We start from the raw sequence: 16,134 nt of genomic DNA on the forward strand, positions 1-16,134 counted from the left end.
AAAAGGAGCTTAGAAGACAGACAGGTCAGAATTTGGCTTTAGAATGCGATGCTCTGAAAACGGAGAAAAGTTAAATCTTTTATTATAAATTATGTACCATAATTTAGAAATGTGCCCAGATCCTGGGGTTTCCCCCCTTTAAATATCCTTGGAAAAGGATGCCTCAAACTACCCACAGCAAGTGGGCCAGTTGGACTGCCCAGTGCTCTGCTATTCCGAGTCCTGTCCTTGCTCAAAATAAACAAATGAAGACCCCAGGACTTGATACAAGAGCTGTGCGGCCAAGCGTGGCTTCTGAAACCACTGTCAGGGACAATAACGGGTCCTGGCTGTATTCCATCATATTGTCTGCTAAACCTATGAAAGTCCTCCAGGTAACAGTTGTAAGTGGCGTTCACTTTTAGCCCATGAACAGACGCAGCCTGGAGGCAAGTGTGTACTTGAAAGGTATGCGGGCTGTTCCAGCTCTTCCTTAGAAGGGCAGCAGAAAGCAGGGAACTCACTTGACGATACAACTCAACAATTAACTTGTTCCAACAGTTAAAACATACTTTATCAACCATTTCCTTCTTCCCTGGCAGCTGCCATTTGAATTGGCTTTCTCCTTCCACACTCCACTCAGCGTCGATGCAGTGAAAGGCAACTTAAAGCAGCCTTACTAGGGATGGTCCCGGCACGCACTGGGTCGGTGGCCCCTCTCGGGTTCCTCTGCCCTTTATCTCCTGTTCAAGTCTGTGGCTGAGCCCTCAGGTCTCTCCTTTCTAGACATCATCATGAAAATTCACACGTGCAACTTTCTTATCACTGGTTTAGACATGTTAGTATAAGGAGGTACAAGAGAAATCAGCTAACAACAAAACGCCCAAATCAGCTAACAATAAAAACACCGTGTCATTTTGCTTCTTTAGTCAGGCGGAATTTTCTGTTAAAGGAGGTGATACCTTCAGTACCAAGGTGGGTGAGTCCCTTCTCCCCATCTTGTCCTCTTACTCAAACTGAGAAACGGAATTCGCCTGCCTCCTTATTAGCCCTTGCCAAGACAGGTTTGGAAAACTTTTGCGGCTTGAGAGTAATGGTGACAGCAGAAGCAAAAACAGCAATAGCAGTGGCAGCTCCCACACAGAGAATACTGGTAATGTGATAACACCTCCGATAAAATCTCACTTTACAAACGGGTAAACTGAGGCATACTGAGGTACACAAGCTCCCCAAGGCCACCCAACAGGGGGTGTAATGGGAAATGTGAACTTCAGAGTCCAGGATCTTGACTGCAAACTCAGAGTCTCCCCAAGTATCAGTTAATCCTGTTACCTCTCTCCAGTGGCTGTGAAGACAGAAAGCAAGCCCTTGGTCCCACCAAGGGTAACGGGGGGGGGGGACCCTGGCACAGATGCCAGCGAATCTCAGGGTGAGCACTTCTGCTTGACAATTTCAAAAAAAAAAACAACTATAAATAGCTTTAGACATTGGGGAACCAAAGTTCATATATATTTCTTAGAGCATGAAACTTCCCTTGGGATGAATCCTACGACCATAGAGACTCACATGCATTCTGAACTTTTATCTCATTGAAAACAACTCAAATTCTAATAAAGATAACGTATGAAAAAAATTAACATACTTCTCAAGGAATTACTATTTTTAAACACAGGCTCCCATCCTCCTGTAGGCAGCTATCATTATCCCTGGGGAGGGGGAGTGGAGCCCTTGTTTCTCATAAACACTCAAGCAAGACGCTGGAGAAGTAGCATGGACAGAGGGCTCAGAGGCTGCGGGCTCAGCTCCGCGCACCGCCGAACAGCTGCTGGGTAAACCTGGGTCTCAGTGTGCCCACCCGTAAAATGAGGGAGTTGAACGGACCGGCTGGGGGGCTTCCTGGCCTGACATGATAGACCCCTAGGCTTCACCTTTTTCTGTAGTTTTCATGGAGAGGTCCATCCTCTCTGATGAAAATACATGAGGTTCATTTTATGGAAAAGGTATGTTTTTGAAAAATTTACCATAACACAAAATTTAAAGACTATTAGCTTGCCATTATAAAACTATGAGTCACCCCCACTGGAAACACATCTGCCCTTAACCAATAAAATCCTTAAGAATATGACAAAACCTTTAATCACGTTGAAAGGCAAAATAATAATCTGAGTAAGCAGTGATTCTATAAAATATCACACAATTTTGGAGCTCTCGAGTCATTCCAATAAAAGGAGAAAGAGGGACAACCATGATTTATTACTTTACAAAAGGAGGCCCTTCGTACGTTCAGTTTCCTCCAAGTTTGGCACACCTGAATTCAGGTGAGGAGCATAGTAACAGAAAAACTGATTAATGCCTCACCAGAAAAAGACACATAATTAAGAGAGAATTTACACCATACTAGTCTCTGCATTCCAATTTTCTAAAACGCATACACCTATATAATTCTCTCATTTTTTTTTCCCTTCAGACTAACAAGACATAACAGGTAGTTTTGCTGTGAGCTTTAAATGCAATTAGTGGGACTCCATATTTACAAACTAATGGATGTTAAACACATGGTGAGGTTTTGTTTCAAACCTTCAGATTCAGGAGCAACACTTGTTTCCAAATTGTTCAGAATTTCACACACCTAGAGAGGGTCTCTCTTTATAAGTATTTTCTCTCATACTTTCTGGGCTTCAGTTACAAAACATTGTAACTAAGGTTAAAAAAAAAAGGGGGGGGGAGGTTGCTACAAGATGTTATCTCCAGAGCAGCTCTGGAAACATGTGGTTACAAAGTATAAGGTGGGTGGGCACTCATTTAAAATAATGAGGGCTAACGGTGATAAACAACCAACAGACAGCCTTCAGAGCAGACTCCAGACCTGACATCATCGACACCAGCAAGAGAGCTTGAGGTTGGAAAGGATGCTGGGCTGATGAGTAACTGTCCCAACTTACTAATGGAAGCCCTGTGCCAATAATTACAAATATATTAGGCTCAAAAGCCATAAAAATTATTAAAATCCATAAGTGAAAGGAAGCTGCATAGAAAATTTCCAGCCAGAAGATACAGCCCCAGAGCAGTGCCTTGACATTCATATGAGCAACACAATCTTGCCAGTAACAGCTGTAATTAAACCCAGGGATTTGCCATCCCAGGTTCCTATGAAGACAATAAATATATAAAAAAAAGCTCACACAAGGTCTGAGCGCCACCAACCCATGAAGGCCTCTGAAGGGTAATTTCAAGAGAAATGATGGCCTTACTGGGAGGTGGCTGGTGTAGTTGGAAGTGTACGGCTTGGGAGCCAGACCAAGGTTTACCTGTGGATTCACTACCACGAGCTGTGCGATCTCGGGCAGGCTGTTCATCTTTCCTGAGCCCTACCACCTTCATCTGGAAAAATGAAGGCAGTAATAACCAAACCTTGTAGATTGCTGTGAGGATCAGAAAATGTCAAGTCACACAGAAGAAGCTTAATAAGTAACAGGTATCTCCTATCATGGTCCATGTTTTTGCTGTTCCTGGAAGCTGTCTGCATCTGGCGGACTGACAGCCTGCAGGCCAAGAATCACAGGGACTTTCGGTGGCCTTCTTTCCCAGAAAGAACCCACTTTTACATGAGAGCAACAGTAAATGATGCAGAAGACCTACAACCTGGAGTTGTTCCTAACTACGAAACTAGACTCTGAACTCCAGAACCCCAAGAGCTGAAGATTTTAACCTGGAAGAGCCCCTCAAGATCAAATACTTCATTTTAAAAGAAAAAAGTTTAGGCCCAGTTGCTGACAGTCAAGCACTCTTAAAAAAAAAAAAAAAAAGAACAAGGGAAGACCAGAGCCATTTTCAAAAAGATCAGGATGACCTAAAGGAGTTTAGTGATAAAGCAGGCGATAGGATCTAGAACTCTGAGCAGGGAGACGATGCCTGAAAGGGTCTTTTCTGTATTGATTTCTTCCGTAACAGCTTTCTTTATGGGTAGGTCTCTCAAGGTACACCAACTGGAACAGCGCAAAGGTCTACATAAGAGACCCACACAGTGCAACACCCCATGTGCTTACAACAGAGATCAGAAACACAAAAGCACATTACTCCTCTGAAAAAATAAAGCTGAACACTCAAACACAGCAGTCACTGGTTTCAAAATTAAAATTTAAAGGTGCAATTGTTTAATGGAAACTGCTAAAACTCCCCAGTGGTTAAACATTCATCTCTTTTCCCTCATAAAATTCACCAATGCTGAAATATCTACAGAGTAAAGAGGAACATCATGTTTCAACAAGGTACCTTTTAAAATCCCTGTAAAACGCTCCCTAAGCAAGCCTAACCTGTTTGCTGATGGCCAAGCGTGTGCACTGTGGACTCCACCATTGCACGCCCGCCAGGACCGGGCCTTCTGCCATGGAATTATTTAATTTTAAATATACTGTGATTGACCCAATGTTATCTAAATTTGAATAAGTCTTCCTATTTGTATTAGATAAAACCGTACTGCTGCTGCCATATTGTTGATCACTATACCTCAAATATTACCCAGCAATTTAAAAACCGACACACAGGTTCTAGAGAACACAGCATTCTAGAGTCTGCTCTCTAGAGAATGGCGATGATGTCTTTAAACTCAACAAACACATGCTGATAACAGTTAAGAACTAATACCACCCCAGTGACTCTTCTAGGGTCTTCTGTAATCAGCCAAAAGTTTCAGGCCAACCTCTAATGCACAGATGTCTACAGCACAAACCAAAACAGAAACTACAACTAAATTTGAAGAATGGCTCTGGTGGAACAAACCTGAAGGGAATTTCTCATCCACAAGTAGCACAGACATACAAGTGACACCAAAGTCCTACTCAAAGCTTATCAAGAGTTTAATTCCCTTTCTACACAATTCCATATCTTCGGGCAAGTAATCTCTTTTTCTCCCCACCTTTTTATGATAACAAAAGTAGCCTATGTTAATTGTTTTTAAAAAATTGAAATGCAGAAAAAACCATCCACAATATCAATACCTAGAAATAACCATTGTTATATTTCATGGGTGTCATTACAGATTCTTTTGCTATGCATGGTATATGTTTTTACAAATATGAAATCCTACAGTTCTGAACATGTTTATCTCTTGACACCTAAGATTCATTTGCAAAATGGAAAAAAAAAATCGTCTCTGAAAATATCTTTTAATGAAAGTGTAAGTATCAAAGTCTAATATCACTCAATGCTATTTTCAGCAGGCCACACATCATGGGATGGGAACGTCTTTGCTACTGGAAGCCACCATGCCAAAAGGAAAAGAAATTAATTAAGGATTTTCCTTTACAAGAGAAAAGGTGGTACCCTGTCATCCATCTAACACAGCTTTACAAAGTACCCATTATCCACATATGTGCAAGGGGCTATGCCAGGACGGCCAGGCTTTTATATCAAAAGATATATTCATGGTTCTTTTTTTATTAAAATTCATCAGTCCACTCTATTTTTAACTTATTAGTTTAAGACATTGTTCCAACATTCAATTAAATCTAACCTCTTTAAAATGCATCATTGTATGAAAGCATAAGAACAGCAAGTACATCCATGTGAAGACGACTGCTCTTTACTCTGCAGAAACAGGGCCAACAGTACGCATGCCACTTCAGTCAGACGCTGCTCAGGGTGTCTTCCTGACCTTGCAGGTTTTAGCACCACTAGAATCCAACAAGATGTGACATCAGACCCCCTTCCAATGCCGTGTGCCACACCCCTACTAGTTTCAGGTAGCAGGATAAATTGGCTCCACGCTATCTGGCCTCTTCCCTGGTGTTTCAAGCGCAAAGGCTCAGGGCTTCCCAGAAGAAAGAATCCACAACTTCCTTCTTTGCAGCCTTGCAGTCCTTAGGACGGCTGCGATGACCACCATACCGACCCCCAAAAAGAAATGTTAGTCACTGCAGACAAAGTCATCACCCTGTAAGGTCACTAGCTACTTAAGGTGCTGGAGCATCCTAGTTTACAACCTCCCTAACAACACGGAAAGGCTAGAGAGAATGCCAGCTCCAAATCTTGAAAAATAATATAAATAACACCTTTGCTACAGGAGATACAGAGAACAAAGTTTCATTCCTTTTGTCATCATCTCTTTTCATGGATTAAAACCTCTTTTTGAGTGCCTTTTAGAATTTTTCCATTAAAGACTTTCAAAGCTGTGTTGCCACTGTTAAGAGAATGAAAAGACATGAAACAGACTGGAAGAAAACTACTTGCAAAACACCTATCAGATAAAGGATTTGCTTCTATAATATAGAAAGAACTCTCAAAACTCAATAGGAAAATAAACCTGATTTTAAAATGGGCAAAAAGATTTGAACAGACACTTCACCCAAGAAGATTACACAAACGGCAAAAAGCACATAAAAAGATGTTCAACATTAGTCATTAAGGAAATGAAAATTAAATCCCAGTGAGATACCACACGAGTATTAGAATGACTAAAATGTAAAAACACAATAGCTGACGCTTACCAAGTGCAGGCGAGGATGCAGAACAACTGGAACCCTCACACATTGCTGGTGGGAATGCAAAACGGTGCAGCCGCTTTGGAAAACAGCCTGGGAGTTTCTCATAAAATTAAACATACACTTATGACCATGACCCAGCAATGCTAGGTATAAACAATATAATTCCCCCAAACTGAAAACAACCCGGATATCCTTCAACTAGTGAACGGATAGAGAAACTTCGGTATATCTATACAATGGAATAATACCCAGCAACAAAAAGGAGCAGACTACTGATACAAGCACCAGCGTGGATGAATCTCAGGTACCTCATGCTCAGTCAAAGAAGCCTGACTCAAACAGCTACACCTTGTATGACTCCATTTGATTGGCATTCTGAAAAAGGCAAATTTTAGACACAGAAAACAGATCAGTGAGGTCAACGGCTGGGCGATGGGGGGGAGAAAGGCTGGCTCCAGAGGGAAACAAGAGAACTTTTTGTAGTGATGGAACATTCTATGTCTTGCTTTTGATGTTAGTTGTACAACTATACACATTTATCAAAACTGTCAGAACTACATATTTAAAAAGTGCAAATTTTACCATATGGAAATTAAACCTCAATATCCATGTTGCCCTTTTACAAATAAGTATATATATACCACCTTCTCACATTTCTCCCATGGGAAAAAATAATTCATCCTATGATCAGAGGTCCTCTCTCCCAGCTCTACCCCAATCCAGATCATGTGATGCGCGGCACTGACTTGAGAGAGGAAACCTGCAGTCCCTTTTTTTTTTTTTTTCCCAACATCTGCTATCCACTTGCATTAGGACACTGAGCTGAGTCTCTTCATTCTCTCTTTACTGAGCACCTGTTAGGCTTGTGTCTGTGTGCTGGGCACCGGGCACAGAAAGACAAGTCAGACAAGGCAATAATAAAACCACAAGTAAATACTGGGATTCATGCAACGCAGCAGAAAAGAGGCTTGCCCTAACCTGGAGCTGGAGAAAGGCTTCCCCAGGCCGGGCTGCCTGCTGAGGTGTGAAGGGCAGACCCTACTTCAGAGAGCTCTCTTTCCATCTAGGGTCTCACTCACTAGGTCGGCACTGTTTCTCAGCAGAGACGCCACCGGCATGTTGAGCAGAAGAATTCTTCATTATTCAAGACAATCCTGCTCACTATCGAGGGCTTGGCATCCTTGTTCCCCCAGCACCTTAATTAGTACAACTAAAAACATTCCCCAAACACTTCCAACCTTCCCGGAGGAAGCTGGCAGCACGGAGAGGGGCATGAAATCTATTTAGCGATGGCAAATGGCATTCTTTAAAACAAATATAATGAATAGTTAATATCAAAGTTAAGTACATCACACAAAATAAGTTCCCTGACGATTATTTAGATTTTATAAATATATTTTGGGTTGTGATGTAAAACGTCGTCCTCATTGGGTTCATAGGGAAACAAAATTGAAAGACTCTGAACTAGATAACTTGTTTGTTTGGGTAGAGGGTGCCTTCGGGGCAGAGGGAACATCATGTGTGAAAGCATGGTCCATGAGATAAAGCCAGAGTGGTCCAAGAGATAAAACTATCCAGGAAATGAGCATTACGAGCAGGATGGTTACAAGTGGTAAGAGAAGCCACCAAGACAAGCAGAAAAGGCCTTGGATGTGACCTCTAGAAACCAGAGCTTTATTCTAAAAGCATGGAAAGCTGCCAGAGGAAGTTTAAGTATGTCAGGTTTGCGGTAGAAAGATCATTCTGGCAGCCATACATTATGACGAGAGGAAAAGGGGAGAAGTTAGGAAAAAGAAACACAGCTCCTTGGAACTGAGCTTCCTTTACTGTAAAATCTTTTGTGCTCACTAACTTCTCAGGTCCTTTCCAAATCTATCATTGTGAACCCACTTTGCCATTCCTGCTTCTGCACATTCCATGCATAATTAGTAGAAAACAAGAAACCCTTAGATTCACGTTTTTCCTATATATGTAGGCACATTTGCTTGTGTTAGCAAGTGTGTGAATGAGTACAGACTTAAACATACCTCCTCCAGAATTACAAGGGTTCGGCAATTAAGAAAGACGCATGACTTCATTTCCAAAGGTACTATTTTATGCTGTAATTGTTAAAGCTCCCGATGAAGCAACACAGCCCAGGAGACATTTAAGGGTGTGTTCTTCCAGGAGATGCTAACCTGTCAAGTCAGAAGGCAGACAGAACAAAACGCCGGTGTGTAAACATCATATCACAGCGAAAGGCATGTGTGGTTTAAATTCCACATCCTTAAAATGGTAACTTTAAAAAATAAAACTAATTAGGCTAATTCAATATTTTCTAATATTGAACCAAGTTCTGATTGTTTTCAGGGCTTTTTGTTTTTGTTTTTTTAAACAGTCTGTTTTCAAGTGTGAGATGTGTTCTAAAGAGAAAAATATAAAATGCTCTAAATCTGGAGCAACGTTTACTAAATGGCAAAGAGACATGAATCCCAAAGACAAAAAGAACATTACTTTCCACCCCATGGTTTGGTCAAGGACCCCAGCATCTGGCATGACATGGAACAGACAAGGATTAAACTATAATATTCCTTGTTTTCTTGCTACTTAACGGGTGTTCTCAGGCATTCTTTGGGTGTCAACAGCTGTTCTGGTGACCCCAACGATGACAAAGCAGGGCTCATTACCAGCCAAGACACACAGACAAAATGCTATTTCAATAGTGCATTTAACATCAACAAGAGGCATCGTGAAGGATGGCGTCTGGGCAGACTGGAAACACTCAATTACCTCATCCTAGCAGACAAAATGCACTATTCATAAAGAAATCAACCCAACGGCATTTATTATGGTAAATATTCTAATTAACTAAACGGTTTATGTTTTATTACAGTTAGAGTTATTAACACCATTGATAGGAAAACATGACTTCATGGTCCTTGCCTTCAAACATGCACACCCACAAAAACTTCTGTTTAGACACATACTTTTTAAACTTGGGCTCACAACCAATTAATGGGTTGTGAAATCATTTTAATGGGTCATAGCCAACTTTTCTTTTTTTAACGGAAATAGGAAAGAATAGAATAAAACAGAAAGATGTCAGAATGCATCAAACGTAGTAAAGGCAGGTATTGTCTCAGGAAATTCTGTTTCAGCATTGGTGTACTTCTGGCTTCCCTGCTGCAAAGCCTCAAATTCGTATATACCACTTAGTCTCGACTTCAGACACACACATCGTCTGTGAAACACAGTCACAACCATGAGGACAAGGAACTGGCTATCCAAGCCAAACACTTCCCATTCCTCCTTCCAAATGGAGTCAAAACTACAGCTGCTTTCCCAGCACCACAAGGTTGGCCCAATGGATGGAGTGACCTTTAAATCTTCCTATTTTAGTGACATCGGCTCTCTAAAATGGACAGTAATGGTATGAGGGAATGGCACAATGAGCTACCCTGAAATTTGCTTATTAAAAAAAAGGAGTGGGGGGCTGGCCTGGTGGCATAGTGGCTAAGTTCATGCACTCCACTTCCGTGGCCTGGGGTTCATGGGTTTGGATCCCAGGCGTGGACCCACACACTGCTCACCAAGCCATGCTGTGGTGGCATCCCACATATAAAATAGAGGAGCATTGGTACATTTGTTAGCTCAGCAACAATCTTCCTCAAGCAAAAAGAGGAAGATTGGCAAGAGATGTTAGGTCAGGGCCAATCTTCCTCACCAAAAAAAAAAAAAAGAGAGAGAGAGAGAGCGTAACACATACATGCATATTTAAAAGATTTTATTACGCTACTACTTTCAACTGCTTCAACAGAACTGGCGACAAATAAGCCGAATTAGATAAATTTCTACTTGGCTACCCTGGGCTCTACTGGGGTTTTTAGAAGTATATATGATAACGTTATGACACTTTTCACTTACTGTGCATAAAATGTTTATAAATAACCTGATGAAACAAATCCATCCATTAGATAAATGTAATGATTTAAAGGTTAAAAACAAACAAAAAAAGACCAAAAAAATCTACACTCCAATAAATCCCTTCTAATGCCCCAAATCCCAAAAGGGTCTTCCAATAAGCACTGTTTGTACACCCAGTAATCACCCTAGGCAGGAGCCCCAATTTCCAAGACACTGAGGCAGTGACCTCATTATGTTGGGCAAGAGGAGAATTCCAAGTGATGAGGCAGTCTATACCCCGAAAGCCAGCTGCCAACGGTCAAGGCCTGAGCCCAGAGGCAGGCTCTCTGGATCTCACCTTCCCTGTAACGCGGGCTTTGTGGGGCCATTGCTTCCCTTCAGGCCACGAGGCATGCAATATCTTCCCCAGCACACACACCAGACACTCTGCCCCTTCTCCCCACCGACAGCCATTTTAAAAAGGTTTATAAAACATATTCTAGCCTTAAAGGAATGACTCAAAATTCTAAGTCATTTGAGTTGTTGTTTTACAGTCAACAGACATTGATAAGGACTTGAATTGTAGTCATTCAAGATATTCCCTTAGGAACGACTTAGCACTCATTAAAGTCACTAATGATCTATTCGGTAGAGAAGAGGCGAGGCAATCAAATCTGAGATGGCCCTGAACCTTTGGGAGCAAAGATTCTCATATCTGGTTTTGTAATACTCATGGGCAGCTCCACTTGTGACAAGTGTTTAAGTTCTAAAAAGTCCCAGGAAAAAAATACTTCAATTCCTTTTAACTTTTGAGATCAATATGGGTCATCTGGTCCTTTGTTTCTTAACCTGAACAGCAAACAATGGGCCACCCTGAAATTTGTTTATTAAAAAGAGAGCGAGAGACAGAGACACACACACACACACACACGCTAGGAACATCAAAACACATTCAGTGTAATTGCTTTAGGATGTTCATCTAAGAAAATCTCCCAACTCTGCTTTGACTCGATGTTTTGTTGAATCACTTTTATTACTAAATTGATAAGCAGAGAAGAAATACTGTCTTAGAAAATAAATTCTATAAGGAAGAGAATATTTAATGTCCCCAACCCCCAGTGAAATCAGATACACACTTCTGATTCATTCACGTACACACACACACACTCACACTCCATAAAGAGCTTAATCAACCATAAGTAAAGAATGTAAGACTAGAGGATCAATTCAGAAAGCAACAGGGGCAGTGACGACACACCCCAGTCTGCCCGGGACAAGCCCAGTTTACATCTATTGTCTCAGCATCATTACAAATAGTGCTCCTACTCACTCTCACAGGTACGGGCATTTGGATGATAAATTAAATGATGATCCCAGTAACAGCAGAAGGCCTGAATGGATGATACGGGATGAGCTGTGATGGTAGGAAGTAGGATTCTTGGTTTGGATTGCCCTGGGGAAGACTTCACTAAAAGGCTAATTCCTCACCTGTGTGATATTATGATGATAATAACATGAAAAACAACTTCTCAAGCATCCGTAGAGTTTGTAAATATCACTTTGGTCAACATCCCGCTCCCCGACCTGGACCTACACTCCATTAGGGCAGGGGTGTGTTTTGCTCACTGCTGTATCCCAAGCCTCTGGCACAATGTGTGGCCACAGCTGAGTGAATGACATGCCAGACACGGCGTTAAGTGCTTTAACAGTCACGGTAGCAAGTACTTACTTAGCATTTCCAAAAAAAGAAATTTTTCGACAGGCTTAATTTCCCAGCCATGCCAAGGAAGTCAGAGGCCTGGCTGCAAGAGGAAAGACAGGAGGAGCACATAAAATAGCCTCATTTTTACAAGTGACACCTGATCTGCTTCCAGGACACACAGTCAAGAACACAACATTTCTTACGGACAGCAAAGAGGCTTCATGACAGATTTCCTCCCAGTGTCTATTGATATAACCAAATAATAACCCTATATGCAAACACATTTGGGGAAAAGCAAGAAAGCAAGCAAGGCTTTCATTTAATACAAGTTCCTGGATTTAAAAATAGCTAGGGAGGAATGATGTAAAGTTGAATTTCAGTAAAACTACTTTTTCTTCCTCAAAATTTCAAAATACAAGCTTTGTCCTATAAATAGAGTCTCACAGAACCACTGAACTAGAAAGCGTAGTGGTTAAGTTTCTCCCAGAAGCCGGACTGAGAGCCCCGGGTTTGAACACAGCTCTGCTCACTCACCAGCCACACAACCCTGGGCAAATCCCTTAGTCTCTCTGTGCCTCAGTTTCTTCAAGCCTAAGAGGGGATAAGGGATAACACTTCTGACTTCAGAACACGATGGTGAGGATGAGACGCTGGGCCCTCGGAGCAGCGTCCAGCATGGTACCAGCCCACAGCAAACGCTCAAGCAACGTCAGCTATTATTCTTCCTACTATTAGCATCAACACCAACAACCACCTAATCTAACCATCTCATTTCATTCATGAGGTAACTGAGACCCAAAGGGGTTAAATAATTAATTAGTTAATCAAAGAACCAAGATCAGAATCAAAAAGATAATCAATGTCCAGGGTTCGTTCCACCACCCTCAACTGGAACATAGTGTAGCAGTTCTGTTGGAGCAATATGCTCTGGAGTTTGGGAAAACAACTTCCCCAGAAACCACGTGTTAAATGGTGCTGGACTCTCGGTTAACGGGTAAGAGCTGGCTGAGCCCCACACAGTAGCTGAAATAATGAACAAATGCTGCAACCAAACAATGGGAGGGAGGAAAACAGCGCGACCCGCAGGTAACCAAGGAAATGCCCGGAGAGTCTCTTACTTATTAAGAATAGGGGTCGTTGAAGTCATAATAGAGCAAAATTTCCAAAGTGGAACTCTGGGTACTTTTAAAAGGTGAGCATGCATTGACGGTGGTATGTTCAATTTATCCTAAAGATATCAGAGCTTTTGTGGTGGTTGTTCAACAAATTTTTACTGGCACGATGAGTAAAACATTTCCTCTGATCTTAAAAAAAAAAGCAGCTGTGTGCAAAGCCAGGTGAAGAGGTAGAGAGGGGCGGGCCTCTAAGGCTGAAGGAAGAGCCTGTCCTTCAGGAAACAGCACGTAGACAGCCCTGGCAGGGATGTGGAGCAGGGGTCAGGGGCAAGCCTAGAGACAGCTCAGGCTCAGAGGACAGGGGACACTGAGTGTCGGTATAAGAAGGAGTTTGAGGACAGGAACAAGAACTCTGGAAGATTTTTTAAGGAACCCAAAGAAGGCTGCCTTACAAAGAACTGCCAGTGGATGTGCACAATGTTGACATTCTCCACACCTTTACAACTGCCTTTATTGAACCACTCATGGGCACTCTGCTGCCGGCCCCCCTGAGTGACATTACGAGCAGCATCACCGTGGATACTGTAAGAATGCGATGAGGTTCTGCTTCAGGGAGCCTCAGGGTGTTCCCTTCATCAGATATCCCTTGGGGAAAAGTTCTCTCTGACCTCAATTCCAAGAACGGCTGTGTTCCTCCTGCACAACGTGTCCTGTTTATCTTGCGGACAATGTGGCATCACGGAAGTCGATTCTCTCTCCCTCTTCCTATCGGCTGCCAAGATTCTCTGAGCTAGAACTGTGGCCCCCTTTCATGTTTATGTTAGGTGGGCACAGTCAGTAACTCCTGTCTTCAACCCATGTTTTCTCGTCCTAATTTGGGGGTGGAGGACAGTCCCGGTCTTCTCGTCTACTTATTTATTGTTTTGTTTCATGCATTTTTGAAAGCCATCTTGAATGCTTTCTGGAATAAGGTGGATTATCCTGGCATTTTGTGAGCAGTCCCTATGCACCTGGCGTACATAAGCCAACAGATGCACAGACACGTCCTGGTGGTCATATAAAGGGTGACTGTAGAGGCAAGAAGGTGGAGGTGGAGAACACAACAGTGCAGGATAATGAGCTCTGGAACCGACACAGCAGCACAAGGATAAGGAGGAAAGAAAGACGAGCACCCGCTCAGAGGCAGCAGCAGAACTTAGCGATCAGAGGCCGGGAAAAAGCAAAGGCGAACCTTGAAGATGGCAGGGTGGCTTTTTGTCCATGGAGCTGGCAGAGGGATGATGCCCTGCGCTGGGGACATACAGGAGGGAGAGCGTGAGGGCTGGCAGATCACGTGGGTTAGCAGCAGGAGGCTGTGAACTCAACCCAGAATTGAGGCGAGGCCTCAGGGAGGGCGTCAAGGTGTGGGACAATCAATATGCACAGGTGCACGGCAACCCCCAGGGAGGGCAGGCGGACAAATAAAGAAAATGGCTGAGAAAAAGAGTTTTAGAAATAACTCAGTTTGAGAAACAGAAACAGGAAGGCAAGGCGGGGAGCAGGCACGAGCGAGGGAAGAACCTGAAGGAAAGGTTTCGAGGAGATAAAATGCTACAGTGTCACATGCTGCCAAGTATTCAGTAAATCTATTAGCCACAGGATGGGGACTTCAATCGTTTGTCAGCAGGTTTTATCATAGCATGAATGTCATGAATATCAACCATGACCACTATATTTTTTTCTTATTTTGGCTCCAGGAATAGAACAAAGAAAGGGAGAGAATTTCCTGAGGTAACTGGGCAAGATTTATAAGAGCAAAGGAAAAGAAACACAAGGTTTAAAGAGGATGTGTGTTCACACGTGGGATGGAGCCTGCGTGAGGTGGAGCTGGCTGGGCTGGGTCCCAAGGGCAGGGGAAGGGCGCTAATGTGACTCTTCCTCCCGAGGGACAGACGGAGACAGCAGGAGCGGAAAAGCACCTCGGCCTCCCCAGCGGTGAGCAGGTGGGCCTTCCGCTGACCCAGCTCCTCGGGGCCCTGGGTACAGACTGGGCGCCCATGCCTGACTCCAAACACTCAGGAGCATTTATTCCAGGCTGACTCTCACACTGAATGTATTCCTCTCACTCCTACATCACATCACAACTATCTATTTTTTTTCCTAATGTGTTTTCCCAGATCTTTCTCAGCTACAGTAATTAATTCAAATACACCATCACTAAAGTGCCAATCAAAGCTCCATCGAGATCTAAGAAGAACAATAGTGTGCTTATATGCACAGTCTATTAATTTAAATTACCAGTTGAGTCACTACATGCCGACAACTAAGCAATGACACACACACAGATTATACTCCACCTTAATATAGCTAAACCAGAGGTCTCAGAGAACCACGTGGCCTGGACAGCCAAGCTCTCCAGAGTTGAGGGTTTGCCCTCAGCAGAACATACAGGCATTCAAAGAACTTCTGATAACACCAACTTCTCTGAAATGCTCTTTGCACTTCTCTACTTTCTAAAACAGCACGTATAAAATATAATTTAACTGTTTCGTGGGCCTCCACGCTGAGCACCCAAAGTTGTGGTAAACCGCCAGACACAAACGCTGGCGCATTCCTCCAGCTCACCTCCCTCTGCTTCTCCCCCGCCCTCATCCAAGCCGTCACCATGTCTCACTGGACCACTAGTCGCCTCCAGTCTGGTCTTCTTGCTTCCACACGTGCCTCTCTGCAATTCAGCCTGCATGCAGGAGCCAAAGTGATTTTTTTAAAATAAGAAACACTTGGTGCTGTGTCTCTTCTCCTGAGAATTCTGCCCACTCTCCACCAAGGCCCTACCTGACTGTCCCTGTGCTCCTCCCCCACCTCCTCCCAGACCATGTCTTCCCCGCCCCCAGCTTACCCCCCTTCCTTTCTGTGTGACATTCTCCAGGCCTCTGCACTGCTGAGGCCTCTGTCCTCGCTGCCAACACTGACCCTCCCAGCTCCTTTCTTTTTG

General features: G+C 43.1%; 1 protein-coding gene across 1 annotated transcript in view; it reads right to left on the bottom strand.

Annotated features, from left to right (window-relative positions):
• The window catches only part of LGR4 (leucine rich repeat containing G protein-coupled receptor 4), a 94,825-nt gene that overhangs the window by 45,928 nt on the left and 32,763 nt on the right, over positions 1-16,134 (bottom strand). The gene's annotated exons all lie outside the window — the stretch shown is intronic.

Source organism: Equus asinus, chromosome 20 (genome assembly GCF_041296235.1).
Source record: "Equus asinus isolate D_3611 breed Donkey chromosome 20, EquAss-T2T_v2, whole genome shotgun sequence".
Classification (NCBI taxonomy): Eukaryota; Metazoa; Chordata; class Mammalia; order Perissodactyla; family Equidae; genus Equus; species Equus asinus.